Here is a 22,079-nt window from a genome sequence, read left to right on the forward strand (position 1 = left end):
CATCCGTACCAATTATTTGGTATTACAAAACACATGCTTACCCATCAAAGTGCCAATTTTTTTTTTCCCTTCTTACGTACGAAATTGCTATGGACTATTAATTAAAATAATTTATTACTCTTTTCATGCATATATTGTAACTACTCTAAATTTATTACTCTTTTCATGCATATATTATACAAACATGAATAAACATTATTAAAACATAATGTTTAGATTTTCTTTTTCAATGGTAGTGGACAATCACAAAGTGAAAAAGGCGATAAGTCAGTTCGTTCAATACCCATTTCAAAAACTTTTTCAAATTTTCTTCAGTTTTCTCAGAAAATTTTAATTTGTACTAGAATACTATTATATGTATTACAAATTCAGCTCATTAAATGTTTTAATCATATTTTGGCTGCCTGACCCCAAATATAGTGAAATAAACCAAACGAAATTAAACCAAATTTTTTTTTTTAAATCAAATAGAGTCAAATTTAAATATTTTCAGAAACCAATAAAAATATTTCTTTTCAATAAAATAGAGTCAAAATTAAATATTTTGATAAACCAATAAAAATATTTCTTTTTAATAAAATAGAGTCAAAATTAAATATTTTGAGAAACCAATAAAAATATTTCTTTTTAATCAAATAGAGTCAAAATTAAATATTTCAGAGAACATGATCTTTTCATGGAGAGAAAATTAAATATTTTTTTAATCAAATACATTCAAAATTAAATATTTTTTTGTTTAATAATTATATTTTGTAAAAATTAGACATTAACAATTTCTTAACCATAATTTGATTCAAAAAATGTAGACATTTTGATTCACAAGCATAATTTCAAAATTCCAATTTCTTATTTCAAATTTCAAAATATAGACATTTCATAATTCCAATTCAACAATTCTCAATTACATGAATTTCGTAATATGACATTAACAATTACGAATTATATGAATTACAATTTCTACTATTTTTATTCTTAATTAAACAAAATTACTTTTAAAACCATAATTTGAAACCCTAATTTCCTTTTAATTCCTGTTAACAAGCAAAAAAAAAAAAAAAAACTCACAAGCATCATTTCAAAATTCCATTTTCTGATTTCAAATTTCAAATTTCAAAATATACACATTTCATAATTTCAAATCAACAATTCTCAAATACATGAATTTCATAATATGACATTACCAATTATCAATTATATGAATTTCGGATTTTTTAATCGCAATTCTTAATTAAAAAAAATTACTTTTAAAACCCTAATTTCCTTTTAATTCCTCTTCACAAGCAAAAAAAAAAAAACAATTTCCAATTCAACAAATGTACGTTGGTTTATTCAATATTCAAAATATAGACATTTTGATTCACAAGCATAATTTCAAAATTCTAATTCCTGATTTCAAATTTAAAAATATAAACATTTCGTCATTTCAATTCTCAATTCTCAATTCTCAATTCTCAATTATATGAATTTCATAATATGACATTAACAATTATCAATTATATGAATTGATGATTTACGAATTTCATCATTCCAAATTTCAATTCTCAATTCTCAATTCTCAATTCTCAATTCTCAATTCTCATATTTATGATTTATTTAAAAAATTCAAAAAATTAAAAAAATTCCAAACCCGATTTATGATTCAAAAGCATAAAAATTCAAAAGCATTACAACCCTTAATAATGTGAACCCTAAAATGACATCCTAATTTAAACAATCCTAATAATGTGAACAATCTGATATCGAACCCTAATTTCATCACCACAACCACACTGACAAAGCATAAACATTCATAACCATATTCATTTTCATAACCACAATGATAAAAACCCTAACATTGACAGAAAAATACATTTAATAATTCCAAAAAATTCAAAAACTAACCCTGATTCCAAAAAATTCAAATACATTTAAAAACCCTAACATTGACAGAAAAACCCTAACCCTGATTTCAAAAAATTCCAAACCCTAATTTCATAACCACAATGATAAAAACCCTAACACATTTAATAATTCACATGTAAAACCCTAACATTGACAGAAAAATACAACACATTTACAAACACAAAAACTAATTACATAAAATTAGGATTAATGTCATACCACGGAGAGAGAGAGAGAGCAGAGACAGAGAGTGAGAGCAGAGACCGAGAGCAGAGAGCGAGAGCGAGGTGAGATGGAGGAGGGTGAGAGATGGAGAGGCTGATAGATGGAGAGGCTGAGAGATGGAGAGTGAGCTGAGAGCGAGATGGCCGAAAAACCTAAGTCTGAAAAACGTATTCTGAAAAACGTATGCAAATGAGGGGGGGGCTTCGTATATATGAGGACTTTAAAAACGCTGATCGAAAAAGCGTTTTCATTTAACTGAAATCGCTATTAGAAATAGCGTTTTTTCTGGAAATTTTTTTTGTTAAAATCGCTATTAGCAATAGCGTTTTTTTGGCAACAAAATTTGAACTGAAATCGCTATTAGAAATAGCATTTTTTCTGGAAATTTTTTTTGTTAAAATCGCTATTAGAAATAGCGTTTTTTTGGCAACAAAATTTTGTGTAAAAAGCGCTGTTAAGAACAGCGTTTTTATTGGGAAAAAAATTAACACTAGAAGCGCTATTCGTAACAGCGACTTCTTAATCAAAGTCGCTATTTGTAATAGCGATTTTACTGTTCATCTACTTTTGCGCTCCTAACAGTAAAAGCGCGAATAGTAATGGCGCTTTAGCTTAGTTTTGGAATTTCGTCAGAAGTTGGCCTAGTTTTGGAAATACAATGTAAAAAAGGCTTATATTGGGAAAAGCCTCAAAAACTAGCATTTAGAAGAGGCTTTTCCCAAACTAAGCCTTTTTTGCATGGTATTTTCCAAACTAGGTCACTTTTTGACGGATTTTCCAAACTAAGCTAAAGCGCTATTACAAATCGCGTTTTTACTGTTAGGAGGCCAAAATTTGATGAATAGTGAAATCGCTATTCAAAATTGCGATTTTAATTAAGAAAGCGCTGTTTCAAATCGCGCTTTTAACATAAAAAAAATTTGTGAAAAAAACGCTGTTTAAAATCGCGCTTTCACTGTGTATATATATATATATTTTTTTTTTTTTAGAAAACGCGAATTCAAATCGCGTTTCTACTGTTGAGCCACACACCAAAGCCAACCCACACTCTGACACACACACATCAATGGGGGCACCCACAACACTCAAGCATCATTGAAATAATATACTTTTTATATATAATAATAATTTATAATAATTAATTATATAATTTTTATAATTTTCGTAAATATAAATTATTTTTAGGTTATGAATGGTTTGATTTATAATATGTATGCAAGGATAAAAAAATTTATAATCAAAAATAATTTTTACAATTTTTATAATCAAAAATAATTTATAATACGTATGTATTATTTAAATCTTTACATTTTTTATTTAAAATTTTTTACAATAAACCCATCTTCACATTTTATAATACGTATGTATTATTCAAAAATAATTTATAAAAATTTATAATTAATACGTATGTAAATAATTTAATACGTATCTTTACATTTACATTTACAGTAAACCCATCCTCACATTTACATACGTATGGTTTAAGGGTAAATTTTTTGATAAATGACTTAAATGATAAATCAAACCATCCATAACCTAAATTTTTTTACCCTTACATACGTATGGTTTAAATAATTTATAAAAATTATTGTCATACGTATGTAAAAATCGATTATAAAAATTACAAAAATTATTTAAAAATGATTTAAAAATTATTATCAAAAATTATTTATCAGTACTAAAATTTTTTACTTTTTAGATAGAAATAACTAAGGTGCATCTAAAAAAGTAAAAAAAAATGTTTAAAATAAAAACAAAAAAAAAACGAAAATAAAAAAACTCAGTTTTCAAATAAGTAAATCCAAAAAACTCAAACCAAATATACTGAATACTTTTTAAACAATTATGTTGACATTTTGAAAAAATTTGTATTTTATAGAAAAAAATTTTAGTTAACCAAACAATTGTTTTACTTTTTTTTGATAAAAAAATTATATAATAAATATATAAAGTATAGAGTGAGTGAAAAAAAAAAAAAAAATAGGAGTTGGCGTGGATTGAACCCGCGCCTATACCAAGCCATACGTATGGTTTAAAAATTGCAATTTATAAATAATTTTTGATAATAATTTTTAAATAATTTATAATCAATTTATAAATAATTTTTGCAATTTTTATAATCGATTTTTGCATATGTATGACAATAATTTTTATAAATTATTTAAACCATACGTATGTAAGGGTAAAAAAATTTAGGTTATGGATGGTTTGATTTATTATTTAAGTCATTTATCAAAAAATTTACCCTTAAACCATACGTATGTAAATGTGAAGATGAGTTTACTGTAAATGTAAATGTGAAGATATGTATTAAATTATTTACATACGTATTAATTATATATTTTTATAAATTATTTTTGAATAATACATACGTATTATAAAATGTGAAGATGGGTTTACTGTAAAAAAATTTAAATAAAAAATGTAAAGATTTAAATACATACGTATTATAAATTATTACAACAAATTTTATAATACATACGTATTACAAATTATTTTTGATTATAAAAATTGTAAAAATTATTTTTGATTATAAAATTTTTTATCCTTGTATACGTATTATAAATCAAACCATTCATAACCTAAAAATAATTTATATTTACGAAAATTATAAAAATTATATAATTAATTATTATAAATTATTATTATATATAAAAATTATATTATTTCAATGATGCTTGAGTGTTGTGGGTGGCCCCATTGATGTGTGTGTGTCAGAGTGTGGGTTGGCTTTGGTGTGTGGCTCAACAGTAGAAACGCGATTTGAATTCACGTTTTCTAAAAAAAAAATTATATACACAGTGAAAGCGCGATTTTAAATAGCGTTTTTTTCACAAAATTTTTTTATATTAAAAGCGCGATTTGAAATAGCGCTTTCTTAATTAAAATCGCAATTTTGAATAGCGATTTCACTATTCATCAAATTTTGATCTCTTAATAGTAAAAGCGCGATTTGTAATAGCGTTTTAGCTTAGTTTGGAAAATCCGTCAAAAGGTGACCTAGTTTGAAAAATACCATACAAAAAGGGCTTAGTTTGGGAAAAGCCTCCATTTAGAAGTCGCATTGTTCGTATTCAAAAATTATTTTTCCTCTCTTTGTGAATGTTTTAACAGACTCAAACAATTCTAAGATGAAATTCAAATAACTCACGTCAATCCTTTTCTAGTACTCACGAACTCCATATTAATGTCACAAGTTGACTTCAATATGAGTTTAGGATCAATATTTATTCTAGTTATTTCAATGTTAAGGACATCAATATGAAATGATGGAATAATATTTTTAAAAACTTTTAGAGTTGAGGGTAAGTTTGAGATATTGAGGGGTGTGAAGAGATAAATTTTTTGGGAAATCCTATTTTCACAAACCTAAATAACTCAAAGCAAATCTTTTCTCAATACACACACCTGTTAATTTATTTATTGATTGTTTTTCTCAATCCACAAACTAAAAATTACAATTATATTCTTCACTCAAATATTATTGTACACACACTTACCCCTCCTTTTTACACACTTTTTGAAAACTTGAAGACCAAAAAACTTTCACCCACGTGAAGCTTGAACACCAGTTTGAAGACCACATTTTTGAGCTACCCATGAACTTGAAGACCTCCATTGAAGTAAAAACCTCCAATATTTGAAGGGAGTCCATTGAAGCCATCCATGGAAGACCTCCATGAAAACCTCCAAAATAAAACACTGGGCCCTTTAACCTCAGTTTCTTCAGTGCATGTAATCTAGAAAGGGATGGGAAATTTTTTTAATTCAGCACTACAGAGCCAAATGAAATTATATATTTCAACATTTGGTAACCGAAAAAGTTAAAAATATTCACCTTTAAAAAAATCGGAACTAAAATATTGAATTCATTAATAATTTTCGAAATATAGATATCGAAGAAGTAAATATATTTCAGCGGTTGATATCCGAATTTAATACATAAATTCAACACTGGTTCTTCGAATTAAAACCCAAAAAAAAAAAATATTGCTCAAAAATTGTGGAATTGATAAGAAATACTGCTTCAAAAAAAAAAAAAAAAAAAAGACTGTAAACCTATTGCTCCAAAAATAAAAATAAAAAAAATACTACTCTTCCATATCAAAATCAATCAAAAATTGTAGAATTGATAAGAAAACGATATAAATAATAGATTGAAAACCTAGAGATTAAAGCAATATGAAATATGTTTTGAGAGTATTGTTTTGCAAGTAATAGAGGAGTATAAAGTATGTAGCAAACAAAGTGACAACAATAATAATAATAAATAAAAAAAAACTAGGGTTTATTTTTTTAACTCAAAAAGTGAACATTGAGATCTTTTTGTTCTTAAAAGATGTGTATAGAGAATTTTTGTATATAATATTATAAGAGTTGTTAGATGTCTATTGTGGATATTCAGGTTTAGGGTATAATTGTCATTAAATTAAAAATTTATTAAGTGTGTTTTCTGAATTATTTAGGCATGTGAAAATAGAATTTCTCAAAATTCTTTGATAATTATTTTAAATGGGTGGAAAATTTTTAAACAGAGAATTGTAAAAGAGCTATAAATATCTTGGACACACATGCTTAAAATTAGGAAATGTGTGAATGATAAAAGTGGTTTTTTAAAAAATAATTTTCTATATTTTTTATTTTTAATAATTTTTTTCATATTGACTCAAAATATTTAAATTTTTAGACGTACCTAAAATTTAAATATTTGTGATTTTTTTAAAAATCACTAAAGACGAAAACATAAATTAAAAAAAAAAAGATAAAGCATAAAACTAGTATATTTTTTATATTTCTTGTTTTTAGTGAACATTTTTTAGATTTTTTCATAAATATTTTCATTGTTTGGTTTTGAATTTTTTTCTAACAAATTAAAAATTAATTTAATGATAGAATGAAAAAAAAATATGAAAGTCCAAATTGAAAGTGATATTAGGTGATAGTTAAAGGGGGTAAAATGATATGAGGTGATAGTTCAAGGGGGTAAAATATAAATCATCCAATTGATGAAAGGGTATTTTAATTATTAAGGTCTAAATGGAAAAAAATAAAATAAAAATAATTGTTATATTTAAAAAAAAAATCATGTATTTAATCTTTTTTAACTAATAGTGATTTATTTATTTATTTATTTATTTGAATTGATATGTTAACAAGACACAAATTGAAACTAATACAACATGATAATACAAAATAATAGACAGGTTAGACTAGTGTCGACCAGTGATTATTTGGTCATCTTAGGCTTTATTTGATTCATAGGATTAATAGTGAAAAAATTAATAATTTTATGAATTAGTGTAAAATTAATTATCCAATAAATTAGTGAGATAATCATTTATTATGCATTCATTTTGTTTTCTTCTTTCATACTTGAAATTATAATCCTAGCCCCTCTCAATATTAAAAATTTGTTAATTATGTCAGATTGAATATCTGTTGTACATGTAATCTGGTTAATAAAATGTGCAATTAAACATGAGATTGTGAGTTCATAGACTCACAATTTAAATCCTATATTATAGTCTTACTAATCAAATGTTGTGACGCCCCAATTTTTTTTTTTTTGGAAACGTCATAAGATTTAAATAACGATAACTCGCTAGATAAAGTTTTAACTACTAATTAGGAACTTTTAAGTTCTTACATGGTCAAAGTCCAACAACAAAATAAAACTACAAGTTCACACACAACGTCACAACATAGTTAAATCCTAATACAAGGGATAACAGGATTTTATTTTGATAAAATCTTGACTCTAAGTCAGCCAAGGTTCGATATTGGCAGCAGCTCCAATTTCAGCCTCAGTCCCTTCTTCGACATAATCTGGCATGAAACGCCAGGGTAACAAAATATATGCCATGAGCTTTGCAACACAGTAAGAAAACGTAACTAACCTACCATTCTTTTTAAGAGAAAAATAATAATGTTCTAAACATGAGATAACAATATAATTATACACAGAAATTACAACCATTAGAATAATTTCAGTAATTTTAATAAATTAGGTGACACTCGAAATCTCACCAAAGAGATTTAACTTACCAACCACTAAGCATGGCAACGGTTAATTTGAAACCCTCTCTTTGTCAAATATTTAAGTGTTACCAACCGTAACTACCAGGGATGCCCGCGTCCGGAGTTATATACCCAAGTAGTGGCATCCGTGGTCTACCCCAAGGAAACGGTCTGCCAGGGGTAAGTAACCTCCCTGTGTGCCACCTGCACATCCACCCTTATTCCAAAACCGAATACCGAAAAGGGGTCAAAAAAGTCCCGTGCCATCTTAGAGTTTCGCAACACAATTTACGTGAGAATTCTCAAAACCAGGGCTCACTCTGAACAATCGGTATTAACCGTCAATCCCTTGATTTCATACTCTCTTTAAAACCAAGACTCACTCTGAAAACTAGTATTAACCGTTAATTGTTAACTTTGTATGTGCCTTTAATCCTTTCAGTTAATTTTGATATTAATCACAAATAATTCTAATTTTTAATCACAAATGATGTTATACCAACTCATTAAAAATCCCAACATAAAATATTACACATGTCACACAATAATAAATAAATGTACAGCATTTAAATAAACAATTTATTTAAATCATGGTATGAAATAATAATTTGGATACAAAGAAAATAAACCAAAGTCACACACGTGCATGGATTTTTAATTTACAAGATTAGACTACCACAATATTAAATAAACCACAATACACCCATACATGGATTACTATATTTGATGGATTGGACCAACACAATAACTGATTTTTATCCAAATAAATAATTGAAGTGATGATCTTAAACCTGTCTAGAAATTTTCAGGTTATACCTTAGGTAATAAAAATTATAAATAAATTATTTATACAGTTCTAATATTCAATAAATATGTTTGGGTTATTTTTCAGAAATAAATTCCCAAAAATAAGTTATAAATAATTCTGTAAAATTCTCAGAAATTTTATCACACAGATTTATCACATTTCCTTATTTTAATTCCATGCTTAAATTTATAGATCAAACCCATAATATAAAAATTTATCATGAAACTAGACTTCTCAAATTTCATCTTTTAGTTAGAAATTACCAGATTTGGCTTAGTATAAAATTTTAAATAAATTTTCAAATACATGGTAAAATCTGTCTCACAGTTTCAGATTTAGTTAAAAATTTGTATAAATTCATAAAAAGCTCAAAAATTGATACCAAAATTTCTGGATAAACTAGACATCATTATCAACAACTTTGTAGAAGAAATAATCTCGAAATTTTGAGTGTAAAATTGTCTAAAAATTCGAGCAACATTCTGGCAGATTCAAATTAGACTATTTTCATCACAGTTTCAGATTTAGTTAAAAATTTGTATAAATTCGTAGAAAGCTCAAAAATTGTTGGCAAAATTCTTGGATGAACTAGACATCATTATCAACAACTTTGTAGAAGAAATCATCTTGAAATTTTGAGTATAAAATTGTCTAAAAATTCGGGTAACATTCTGACAGGTTTAAAACAGACTATTTTCATCACAAAATTCCTACACATATATATAAAATTTCTATTTATGAGTAGTCATTTTAATCACAATGAAGTAATCTGAAAGTTTCACTAATAAAAAGAAATGAGAGGGTTGATAGGGTTTTCTTACTAAAATCTTCAATTAATGAATCCTTGACCAAATCTTTAACTCCTCTTCAATTCTTCACTTTCCCAAGCTATTTCCTTAACCTTTCTTTACCATTTCCAGCACATGAATTCTAAGCTTTGAAATCTCTCTCTCTACAATGTCTCAACTCCTAAACCCTTTTTTTTTTCTTTTTTTTTTTTTGGGGGGGGAAATGCTCTCAGCACAATGCACATTACATACACCTCATTCTTTCATTACACACCACGTGTGCACATGGACACTAACATATTTCATTGAAGCTCCAGCACATCACTCACATGCACACACACCCACAGCAGATTTCTCAATACACCCACACCCATAAACACTCTCACTTCTAGACTCTTACATAATTCAATTTATATTTTTGCTTAATTTAATTGAGCAACACTTAATTTTAATAAATCTTGATTAACACATAATTAAATTAATCAACATAATCACAAATCCCACATAATTTAATTGGTCTAATTTGACTTCCCAATTAATTTTGTTAAATTTTTATCATTCTGAATCAGATTTCAAATCAAACTCCCAAAAGGTTCCAAATATCAAATTAAACTTATTGAGCTCATCAATTTTGGTTTCTCAAACCTTTACGGCCTTCAATTTCAGATCAAACTCAAAATCTTCATCTATAAATTACATATTCAATTGAGCATCTCATAAATAAATTTAGTTCATAATAATCTAAATTATCAAACCTCACAACTCAATTAACTCCAATTCGGACCCAATTGATCAAACCTTAGTTTTATTAAACTGAATCGAATATTTAATTACACTTTCATAGGGTCCAATACTTGAAATTAAACTGATTTAACTTATCAATTTCACCTCCTTAGGCTATTTGGACGTTCAATTTCTAATTCTAAAATAAATCCTTAATAAAATAATTTATAAATAACAAATATTAAACACCCACAAAATTATTATTATTTATTTATTTATTTATTATTATTATTATTTTTTTCCTTGTTAGTGATTGAATTGAATTAATTTAAAACTAACTTTTACACTAATACATATTTCAGATAGACTCTAGATAAAATTAATTAATTTATTTATTTATCTTCTTTTAAAAATAATAAAATGTGGGTTTTCACAAATATGTCCTTAGAGTATTGTTTCACAACATTTATTACTAGACACCTATCAAATTATTTCTCAAAAACACAAAAAATATTGAATCTCACTATTTTAACCAATGAATATCAAGTTGAAGGACTATACCGCATTGTTTCAAGAGCAAAAAAACAATTTGTTAATGCTGAGATACTCTTACATAATTTTAAAAGGTTTGGCATCTCTAAAATTGTCATATCAACTTGAGAGGGCGCATGTCACGTTTAGAAATAGGTTGTTTTAATAATTTTTTGATATTTCACAAAAAAATGTGCTGAAAAATAAAGAGAATGATGTAACAATTTATGTTGACTTTTTGACGTTATAGCTAAAATATATGGTTGACAAACGAGGCCGACTTGATAGACTTATTTTGAAATCGATTCCGGTAATTCGAACCATTCACTTTTTTAGATTTGTCGAGTAAAATATTCATGTAAAAAAATAAAATAATTAGATATTAGTAATTATATATTTGAATCATATTTGTTTTAGAAATATAGATGACAAATATAATTTTAAAAATAATCATTTATTTTTTATATTATAAATTTGATTAAAACATATAATTATTGATATTTAATTATCTTATTTTTCATATAAATATTATACTCCATAAATTTTAAAATATGAATAATCTAAATCATCAAAATAAAATAAGTGATAGAATCTATCAACCTCTTAAATTTTCTCAATGTCATTAAGATGTGCACCGAAGAAACACCCTACCCCAAATTGAAAATCACACGACACAATGCACTGACAACGATATATGGATAGCTGGAGAAATACCGTGGTCAATGTTCTTCTCTTTCAAGTAGAGTCATGTTTATCTTTCAAATTTTGTCGGTTGAGAAATTAATACTGTTCACATGTTATCATTTTTATTTTATTTTATTTGGCAAGATTTGAGAAGTGGGTTGATTTTTTATATTTTTGACTTTTTTTGACTATTTTAATTTGGAGTTAAAAAGTTTGATTTTGGAAAGACTTTTGATTTTTTTAATTTTTTTTGAAAGAAAAAATATAATGATTATGGATTGAATGTGATGCTTTATCTTATTGGATTAAAAAACTTAATTTGTTTTTTGTGACTATTTTAACAAAAAAAAAAAAAAAAAAAAACCCCAAACCCTCTTCCCAAACCATACCTTTGAGTTTTAGTTGGATTAATTATATTTTTAACTTTTATAATTTTATTAAAATTTTATTTTAATTTTTATTATTTAAAGTTAAACAGTTCGATCTCTATATTTAAAAATAATAATAATAAATAAGTGAAAAGTTTAAAAATAAATATCAATGTCAAGGAAAACTTTATATATTTCACTTTTAACATACTAGCAAAGTTTTTCAATAATTTGTAAATATTTTCCCTACCTTTCACTTAAATGATATTTTTCGTATTTTAAATTTAGTTTTAGATTGATCATTCTTTTAATAATTTTGGAACACTTGCCTTTAAGATATACACAAAAAAATAATAATTAAAATTTAAACAAAATGATCGAATTGAAAGGGAGAAGAAGAAAGGGAGGAGGGAGAAGAAGAATAAAGGAAAGAGAGTTGGCCAGATATGGCACCAACAAGGAGGGTACTGGCAGTGAACTTCTTTTGCAACCCTTTCTCTCTCTCTCTCACACACACATACACACACACATTGGATTTAATGAACTGAAACAAATAACTTTTTTTTCTTCACCAAAACGACGTCATCTTGGTGAAGGGTAATCTCAACCCTTCATTTTAAAACTGGGACACGCGACGCTTTCCTAGGATCACTATAGAGGATCACTTTACATGATTACTCTAGAATATCTGAACTCGTTTATTTCTCCTCTATTATGAGGATTGCATGTAGTTGTTGAGCTTGGGCTTACTGGGTTTCACATTATGGGGTAATTATTGATTAGTCCCATTAAATATATTTGAATATCATTAAGTCCTATTAACTTTTTGAATACATTAATAGGTCTTACATTATCTATCTTGCCTCATTAAATTATTACTTTTCAAGTTTTTTTATCCTTTCTCTCTCTTTCTTTCTCTCTCTCCCCTTCTACTATTTTTCCAAAAGTTTCACATCACCATTGTCTACTGTCGTCGTCGTCGTCCACCCGTCACTACCACCGTCAACATTGTCATCTACCCACCACTACCATTGTCGTTGTTGTTGTCGTTGTTGTCGTCATCATCGACCGCCACCACTGCAATCGTTATTTGAATGTCGTCATCGTTTTATTTTCACTATCGCCGGTCTATACACCATATCACCACTGTAGTCAATCTACATAACCTGTAACGCCCCCAAAATAATTACACAATCCAACTCCAAACAACTAGTACAAAGTGATATGAGTGAAATAAAAAGCTTTCATTAATTAGAGTTAGTATACAAAATGTGACACATGCGATGTACATTCATAAATAGTTCATTCTGAATCTACAACATGTGTTACAAGTAGTAATAAGGAATGAAAGCTAAACATATATTCATATGCCTAAAGGCTTACATCTTTCCAAGACCGTGCTTGGTTACAACAAAATGAGTCAGAAGCTCAATACAAATAAAATCCTAGGCTTGTAAAAAATTTAAACACAAAATAAACAAAATTGAGCCTTCAACTCCATTGTTCTCCCAAGCTAAGTCCTTGGCGGGGATATATCACCAGCACCTGAAAATAGTTTTTCCCAAGTAGGGTGAGCCAAAGCCTAGTAGAAGCAATCTAACACAATATATGAATCTTAACAAAGATATAATTATGATGTGGATATACAATGCCTGTGATAAAATCATTCATAATTTATAAGATCATAATATGCCAAGTTTTATATCTCAAGTCATTTCATGTCAATTCATTTTACCTCAATTCATAAGTCATGTCCATAGTTATCTAGACTACCCAACTGAGGCTACAACTCCGTGGTTCTCTAACCAACATAACCATTATACAAACACTTCAATTTGCCCTTTTACGAAAATTTTGTCTGCGGGAATCGGCACCCATGTATACGTGTGGTTTTTGGGACTTTCACCCTGAACATGCAGGCCAACTTAATTCAATGGAGTCCATCCCATTTCTTCTCCCAAACATGGAGTACATCCACTTTCTTCTCTCAAACATCATACATTTACAATGTATTAAAGACATGGTCATATTCAATGACAACAGATAAGAGATTAGTTTCAATTCACGTAATCCTCCTGGAATTTCAACAACAATCATAGTTATCCTCCACCGATAGCCTAAAACAGATACACAATCTCCAAGACAGATAAACTATCCAAATTCCCAAAGATGAGAGATAACACGTATCCACCTCCAGCATTTATATAACGTCTATCCAATTTCACATTCCTAATACTAGTTCCATTATTTATACAAAATAATTATTTGAAATATTTTAGGACAAAACTCCATTTTCTTCCAAAATCCAATCCAAGTGTCAAAATCAACAAATTTAACACAACACATCCTCATATCTACACCTATAATCATTTTCGATACCTGCATTTGAAAACCCCTCTTTGGGTTTTAAACCAAAACCCTAGGTTTGTCTAAAATCCTCCAAATCCCAACATTAACAATAAATAGCTAAGTTAAAAATCATGAGAAAGTGTAGAAAGTCCCTACCTGAAAGCTAAAAGACGAGCAAAGCAAGAAGAAAACTTCAAAGATGCTCAAACACAACTCTATTCAGATAGAAATGTAGCCCTTGAGATACTCTACCTTTTTATTAAAGAGAGTAGGGTAGAGAAACCACCAGATCTAGGTAAAAATGTAGACAGAATATAGGTTTTGGAGAGAGAGGGTCCCTATCTAGGGTTTTGAGAGAAATAGATATGAAAAGGTGATGTAAAAAGTGACTTTTACGAATTGATATACGCACAGTCCGCTCGAGTGCAAGAAGTGACGCTCGAGCGCAGAATGCACACTCCTAATAGTTTTGCAGACAACAGACCAACGCTCGAGCATAGAATACACTCTCTCAGTAGTTTTGCAGACCTGCAAAATTACTGAGAGTTCATAAAGCCCACTTGAGCGTAGGAAGTGCTGCTCGAGCGGAGGAGTAAAATTTTGGACAACAAAAGTTTGAAAACCAAGCAACCAACCTATCACGACCCAAACCCGCCTCTAAAAGTTTGGTCCATGATCGGCCTGTACTTAGGCCTCAAAACAAAATTTCACAATATTAAAATCATATTAGGGCCTAAAGCGGAAGCAAAATAAAATAAAAAAATAATAATAATGTCCACTGAGCTTGTGCATACATGACGACTACAATAATTAAAACATTTAACTACACTTTCCATATTTACATGTACAATAACAAGGCTTATATAGATCTCACACACATATACGTAAATTCAATAAAATACAAAATTCTAACAATACAAGGTTAAAGCCTCGACATAGAGGCACATCTTAGGTGGCTTGACATAGCAGGTTCACAAAAGAACTTCTGAGGTGGACCTAAGGTTGGTTCCCGGGTTGATCACCTACATACATATAAAATACGGAGTGAGTGAAACTCAATGAGTAATAATAAAGTGAAGAGAATCAAGTGAATAATCTAGATTTAAAAGAAGTATAACACAATACTCTTCCAAAATTATATCATTCACAACATTATTCATAATCATATTTACAAAACAACCTTAGGCCCACCATGTAACAAAACGGCCTCAGGCCTACATATATCAAAATGGCCTTGGGCCCACAAATATCACAACGGCCTCAAGCCCAATCATATATCAAAACAACCTTAGGTCCAAACATATCATATTGTATCACTATATCTAATTGTAGACGCGCCCGCGTGGGACCTCGTGCTACAGTTCGGACTCGATTTGTGTCACGGTTCTTAATCTGAACCAAAGAGTCCAAATCTGGCAAATCGTTTTGAGAAACAGATTTTTGAGAAAGTAGTGCCAAACATGGACTGCTTTGCCAGATACAGAGTCGCCACCTAAATATTTTTAAAATGGGGAAATTTAGGAAACCCTGACTCGGTGCCGAAGGCCACATGTCCGTCATCACCGGAGTTGTCTCGGCTCGGGAGCTTGGGTACGATCGGGGAAGGTCAGCTATGAGCACCCCCTTTCGCCCGGTCCGAAGACCGGCCTCTACTAACCGTGATATCCGTTTTTGAAAACTTTATGTGTTCTTAAACCGGTTATTAGCCTAGAATTACTATGTTATGCGCGCAGCAAACAAGTATAGACCAAATCGCCCAAATTGGAACAAAACATTTCATGTTTGTTTTGAAAATGGTTTGCTACTCGTAAGTAGGCTAAAATGCAGGTTTTGCCACCTTCAAGTGGGCTTTTGGAAAAGATGGTTTTGCCACTATCTAGTGGGCTTAAAAATCGCAGTTTTAATGCATTCTTCCAATTTAGGTAATTCAACCTCCATCCACAGGCATTCAAGCAGTTATATCACATAAGCATTTAGCCGCATGGCAAGCATACTGTCATGTTAACATTCACACGCATGCGAGATGCTAAAGCGAAAGCACTTACATTGTACTCCGAGCCAAAACAGAAAACTAGTTAGCAAACATGCATGCCCTAGTTCATGTTAAAAATGGCTAATGCATCACATGCAAAAATGCAATCTAGGCGGGCTCGGCTAACCCTAAACATGGCATGTGAAAATGCACAATTATCACATATTCGGTTTAGAATTTGAAATACAAATGCAGTTAGCGTGATGTTCCGAGCCTGATGCATGTCAACAAATGCATGAATGCACGCATGCATAGCATAAGGTATGCTAAAATAAATGTGCCCTAATCTACCATCATAAGCAGGTAAATAAAAGGGAGAAAGAAGTGGGGGTTGGAAGACATGCACACACACACCCACACTTATTACAAGTTTGCCCTCGCTCGGAGGGACCAAATAAATATTACAAATTAACTAACTACGCAAGCTAATTAATATTACAAATTAACTAATTTAATTATTCTAAGAAAACAGTAAACCGCCTCGGGAAGCGCGCCGCCATGCGTAGGCTGCCTCTGTTTTCTTTCCTGTGCTCCTCTGGAGGCTGCCAAAATTTCAGGACTGCTTCCTTAGGCACTGGGGAGTACCACCGGCTGAGTGGAATCACCACCGGCACTGGTATATGTCCATCGGCACAAAATTGAATCTGTCGGCAGAGAAAAGGTTGCCGACCGGCACCTTACACTGCCGGTCGGCAAAGAAAGTCTGCTGGACCTGCAATTCACAGCAACAGAGGGCAAAACGAGGCATGGCAGCGCAATTCAAGGCATGTATGCATCGACCATATCCCTTATCATTGTAACGACTCAAAGGGACATGTGCCTCGGTTCCCGGGCCACCAATCACGCATTTCCATGCATGATGGCCCAAAGAACCAAGTATGCAACTTTGATTTCAAATGTATGCAAACCAATCAAACAAAACTCCCAATCCCTATCACCCAAGTCAAGGGACAAGGAATGCATGCAAGATGCAATGCAACCTAGGCATACAAGCTAAGAATGCAACATGGCATGGCAAGGCACTTATGCAAGCATACAAGCATACATATGGCAATGCAAATAGATGAAAGATGGACTTATACATGAATTAGGCAGCTCTAGTTAGGCCCAAAACAGTGGCCAATGGAAGAAAATGAAGTGCCTCGAAATGCGTGCGCACGGGCACGCAAACCGAGGCAAAGGCATATGCAATGCAATGGCTAAAATGGCATATAGAATGCAACATGGACTTATACTAACATGAGAGAGCCTCAGCCACACTCACATAAGAGGCCGATGAATGAAAATGAAGTGCCTCGAAATGCGTGCGCACGGGCACGCAAACCGAGGCAATGGCATACGCAATGCAATGACATGGAAATGATATGCAAACATGCCAATGGGATTTCAGCAGCAAAATGAGGGGCAAAACAGCCCCGAAATGAGGCGAAAGTATGCCCGATGCATGGAATTCCTCCCGAAATGCGAAATTAGGCACCCGAAATGGCTTACAGCTATACAAAGCATGCATAATATGGACATGGAGCATGAAGACAGAAGCAAGACAGCTCTGAGACAAGCATTTTTACAGTTTATGACATGGCCAATCAGCAAGCAAAGATGGGGCTAAAATGGCATACAAAAACGGCCCTAAACATGCGATTATGAAGCAACTCACAGCTGCTGTCCCCAAACATGTTAGGGCCCTTCAACAACATTGAAGAGGGGCCCAAAATATGCACATTTACAGTTCATGGCAAGGCTCAAAAACAGATACAAGCATGGCAAACAATTTATGCAAGATTAAGGCCACAAGAGGGCTATAACATGAAGTACACAAAATATTCAACAAACAGCCAAAGACCCTTAATAAAACATGACAAGGGGGTCAAAATATGGCTGTTTTGAGTTCGGACCTCAGCCCAAAAACAGCAACATCAGGGGCTGCCAAGACATACAAAAATGGGACCAAAAAGAGGATATAAAGGGAAGTACAACATGGAAGTCCCAAACAGTGTTGAGCCCTTCTTCAATGTTGAATAAGGGCTCAAAATAAGCCTATCTTCAGTTTACATCAGGCTCAAAACCAGATTACACATAGGCCAAAAATAACATGCAAGATTAGGGCATTTAAGAGGGGTAATGAAGCAAGTGCAAGCTACTGTCCTCAAACAGCAAGAGGTCCTCAATCAAACATGAAGAGGACCTCAAAATATGATGATTTGAAGTTTGGGTCGGAGCCCAAAGATGTAACCACAAGGGGCTAAGATATAGGCCAATAAAATGCACGAAAGAGGGAAAGTGGGACTCACCCTTGTAGAACCAATCTTTAGCAACCTTTGGACCGGGTTTGGGAGCTTTTAACCTCTGGAGGACAGCCTCAAGCTGCTGGAATAGGCGTTGGATGCCTTGTGCTATGAGTTGATGAAGAAATGGCCCAAGAACAAGGGTGTTTGATGGTTGAATGGGAGAGATATAGAGAGAGATCAAGGGTTGTGTGTATGTATATCAGATATATCTATATATCTCTGGTTTTTTTTGTTCCAAAAATCCAACCTAAACAAAGGAGGAGGAGAGGTGCTTATATAAGCAATGCTAAGCTTCTAAGACAAGCTTCAAAGGGGCCAAGGGGTTCAAGGGGGGTGCAAGGCTTCTAGAGGAAGCTAAAACAGCTGGCCAAGCTTCTCCAAGAAGCTTGGCCAAAAGGTTCAAGCTTCTAGAAGGTTAGGGGGTTCAAAAGCTCACAAGGTGCAAAACAAACACGCATGCACGTGGGGGATCAATTCTGTGCATTCCAGCTGGCACAGCTGGAATCCACTCAATCTGCAGAATGCTCCGGAAGGTCGTCGGCTAGCAAAAATTGCCAGTCAGCACAATAAAGTGCCGGTCGGCACAATAAATTGCCGGCCGGCACAAACAGAGTGCCGATGGGTGGCCGGTGAGGTCAAAAAAGTGCCGGTGGATGTCCAGATTGAAGCCCCGGAAGTTAGCTTCCAATGGCGCAAACCTTGCATTAAAATTCCTTCTGTGCAAAAAGTTATGCCCTTTTTCGTGAAGCCGCGCAGATTCGATCCAACCGGGATGATGCCCGACTTCAACTGATCATATCTCCCCCACCCGGACTTGGCTCTAGGAGATTCTTGAGTTCAAAATGAAGCCCCGGAAGTAAGCTTTCCGACGGTGGTGGCCCCATAGCTAAACTCCAAGCGTACAGATAGAAAAGCCCGATTCAGCGAAGGCTGCTCGACTCGCTTCTACCCGGATCCATGCCGAACTTCTCCCAAACTAGTTTTCTCCTCCCCTTTCCTCTCTTCTTCAACTCCAAACCCCTAAACAAAGTGTTTTGAAGGATTTGCCTCTCTCCTTGCCGAAGAAACTGAATCTTTGCCCTGCACATCTCTCAACACCGAGCAAACCATCAGTAGTGCCCAAGTCTTAAGGGCGGTCAAAAATGGGGTGTCTACAGTTGCCCCTCTTTGACAGAACTCGAAAGTCATAACAATGACGGGAGTGAATGTCAAAGCCCAGAGACGACCCATTTTTGACAAGGCCGAAGACTTGGACAAACAAACAAAATACCGATAAATAAATGGTTGTGCCCACAGGCTGCCTACGTATCCCTTTGCAAGGAATCAAACCAGCGTAGTTCAGGGGCATGATGCAAATGATATGCAGGAAGACTTTGATAATTGGACTTATACGCCACGCGAAGCCAGTTTTGAAAGTTGGACTTATACGCTACGCGAAGCCGGTTTTGAAAGTTGGACTTATACGCTACGCGAGGCCGATTTTGAAAGTTGGACTTATACGCTACGCGAAGCCGATTTTGAAAGTTGGACTTATACGCTACGCGAAGCCGGTTTGTATTCAAAACAATGCAATGTACTAACAAGTACAAGTGAGGTGCGCAAGATAGCGCGATAGAATGCATGCAAGATGCAAGTGAGGTGCACAAAACAGTGCGATGCGCAGAACAGCGCGAACAACTTTGAAATGCACAAAACAGTGCGATGCGCAAAACGGCGCGAATGAATTTTGAAATGCACAAAAATAGTGCGATGCGCAGAACAGCGCGAACAACTTTGAAATGCACAAAAATAGTGCGATGCACAAAACAGCGCGAACAACTTTGAAATGCACAAAACAGTGCGATGCGCAGAACAGCGCGAACAACTTTGAAATGCACAAAACAGTGCGATGCGCAGAACAGCGCGAACAATACAATGAAATGCACAAAAATAGTGCGATGCGCAGAACAGCGCGAACAACTTTGAAATGCACAAAACAGTGCGATGCACAAAACAGCGTGAACAACTTTGAAATGCACAAAACAGTGCGATGCGCAGAACAGCGCGAACAACTTTGAAATGCACAAAACAGTGCGATGCGCAGAACAGCGCGAACAACTTTGAAATGCACAAAACAGTGCGATGGATTGAAATGCACAAAACAGTGCGATGCGCAAAATAGCGCGAAGAAAATACAATGCACTAACAAGTGCAAGTAAGGTGCGCAAGATAGCGCGAACAAATGCAATGCACAAAATAGTGCGATGCGCAAAATAGCGCGAAGGAAATGTAATGCACAAAACAGTGCGATGCGCAAAATAGCGCAAACAAATGCAATGCACTAACAAGTGCAATTGAGGTGCGCAAGATAGCGCGAACAAATGCAATGCACAAAATAGTGCGATGCGCAAAATAGCGCGAAGGAAATGTGATGCACAAAACAGTGCGATGCGCAAAATAGCGCGAAGAAAATACAATGCACTAACAAGTGCAAGTAAGGTGCGCAAGATAGCGCGAACAAATGCAATGCACAAAATAGTGCGATGTGCAAAATAGCGCGAAGGAAATGTAATGCACAAAACAGTGCGATGCGCAAAATAGCGCGAACAAAATCTAATGCACTAACAAGTGCGATGCGCAAAATAGCGCAAACAAAATACAATGCACTAACAAGTGCAAGTAAGGTGCGCATGATAGCGCGAGTGAATGCATGTTCTATGCAAATGAGGTGCATTTTCTATGCAAGTATGGAAGAGTGCATTTTCTATGCAAAAGATACGAGCATTTTCTATGCAAAAAAACAGGAGCATATTCTATGCAATATTGAAAGCATATTCTATGCAGAATCGAAAGAAAACATATTCTATGCAATGGAAGGGCATCAAACATGTACTCTGGTGCCTCCGATTTACCTTTCGGAGGACTTTGTAACACACTCAGCTCAAAAAGGGCACACCCTGTTTATGTTGGCAAGAGATAACATCTGTTGCTGCTTTAATTGCCATTCTGACTTGAAGCAGGCTTACACTTGGGGTCGAGATACACTCATACTCCAGAGAAATGGCGAGGTCTGGGAAGGTGCACCTGAAATGCAGTCTCGGATCTTGCCAAAGCTGGAACACCCTAAGATGCTCCAAATTTTCCTTTTTTTCTTTTGCTTTGCAGTGTGGAACCTACATAGCTTCAGATAGGTCCTTGTTCTACTGTTCACACTTATCGGGGGTGGACCCTGCAGTTTTATGAAAGAACAGATACTGTTTTGCACAAATGTGGAGAATGGCACAGCACTCTGAGCACAAGATGATTTATTTTTGAAATTGAGATATGAGTTTTCGACCAGGTATTGAGCCTACAACTGAACACAGCGAGAAAGACTCAACAACGGAAAACAAAAGGTACACAACC

The 22,079-nt window shown here is 32.8% G+C and overlaps 1 long non-coding RNA gene across 1 annotated transcript; it reads right to left on the reverse strand.

Moving 5' to 3' along the window:
- Positions 1-7,695: 7,695 nt before the first annotated feature.
- LOC145790173 (uncharacterized) lies at positions 7,696-9,918 on the reverse strand. The gene is made up of 2 exons (XR_014328826.1): positions 9,754-9,918; positions 7,696-7,932 (listed from the first exon to the last, which is right to left on the reverse strand). It is a non-coding gene; the product is annotated as an uncharacterized LOC145790173 (long non-coding RNA).
- Between the last annotated feature and the right edge of the window lie 12,161 nt (positions 9,919-22,079).

The sequence above is a fragment of the Camellia sinensis genome, chromosome 5 (assembly GCF_055761805.1).
Source record: "Camellia sinensis isolate YWXY chromosome 5, ASM5576180v1, whole genome shotgun sequence".
Lineage (NCBI taxonomy): Eukaryota > Viridiplantae > Streptophyta > Magnoliopsida > Ericales > Theaceae > Camellia > Camellia sinensis.